The sequence below is a fragment of the Papio anubis genome, chromosome 11, assembly GCF_008728515.1.
Source record: "Papio anubis isolate 15944 chromosome 11, Panubis1.0, whole genome shotgun sequence".
Lineage (NCBI taxonomy): Eukaryota > Metazoa > Chordata > Mammalia > Primates > Cercopithecidae > Papio > Papio anubis.
This window is the reverse complement of record NC_044986.1, coordinates 32299559-32300955: the sequence shown is the minus strand read 5'-3', so window position 1 is coordinate 32300955 and position 1397 is coordinate 32299559.

Sequence of the window (1397 nt, the reverse complement as noted above, 5' to 3'; positions counted from 1 at the left end):
AAAAAAAAAAAAAAAAAAACTGCCGGGCGCGGTGGCTCAAGCCTGTAATCCCAGCACTTTGGGAGGCCGAGACGGGCGGATCACGAGGTCAGGAGATCGAGACCATCCTGGCTAACACGGTGAAACCCGTCTCTACTAAAAATACAAAAAACTAGCCGGGCGAGGTGGCGGGCGCCTGTAGTCCCAGCTACTCCGGAGGCTGAGGCCGGAGAATGGCGTAAACCTGGGAGGCGGAGCTTGCAGTGAGCTGAGATCCGGCCACTGCACTCCAGCCTGGGCGACAGAGCGAGACTCCGTCTCAAAAAAAAAAAAAAAAAAAAAAAAAAAAGAAGGGAGAAAGTAAAGCCAGAATGGGGGTGAGGGACTGGGAGAAGGCAGAGGGTTTCAGGGGCTAGAGAGCAAGTCAACAGGAATGAAGGTGGTGAGAAGATAGGGGATTGGGCTCAAAGAAGAGAAGTTAAGATCCTGAAATTCTAGAGTTTCCAAAGAGTGAAGGGGGTGAGGGTCATGCCAATTAGTGGCTGGACAGGAAGTGAAAGACCCCGTCCAGAATGGCTCAAGACCTTCAGGTCTTCGTGCTGGGGGACAAAGGAGGCTGGCTGGGGTGGCTGGGAATGAAGACACTCTCGGCATCCCCAGTGACATTCAGCTTTGATTTCTTTTTTATTCATACAAGTGGTATATGTCCCTTTATTAAACACAAAGAATATTCCAATAATGGCCCATAATCCCACTCCTCAGAAATTACCAATGGTAATATGTTGTTGAATACCTTCCCAGATCTTGATATAGGTATTCTTTTTAATCAAGGCACTGGCAGATTTGGTGTTATGTGTGGGCCATTTTTCTTTCTTTTCTTTCTTTCTTTCTTTCTTTCTTTCTTTCTTTCTTTCTTTCTTTCTTTCTTTTCTTTCTTTTTCTTCCTTTCTTTTTTTTTCTTTGAGACAGAGTCTCACTCTATTGCCCAGGCTGGAGTGCAGTGGCACAATCTCAGCTCACTGCAACCTCTGCCTCCTGGGTACAAGTGATTCTTGTGCCTCAGCCTCTCGAGTAGCTGGGATTACAGGTGCCCGCCACCATGCCCGGATAATTTTTGTATTTTTAGTAGAGACGGGGGTTTCACCATTTTGGCCAGGCTGGTCTCGAACTCCTGACCTCAAGTGATCTGCCCACCTCGGCCTCCCAAAGTGCTGGGATTACAGGCGTGAGCCACCGTGTCTGGGAGGGGCCTTTTTCTTGGAGATGGAGGCTTCTAGCTGTGTCCTCACACGGAGGAAGGGCTATACACGCTTTTTTAAAAACCAAAATGAGGATTACATTATATATGCATAATGGTTTTAAAAATAAACAATTTTGGAATTTTGGTAATTTTGGAATAATTTTAGATATACAGAAAA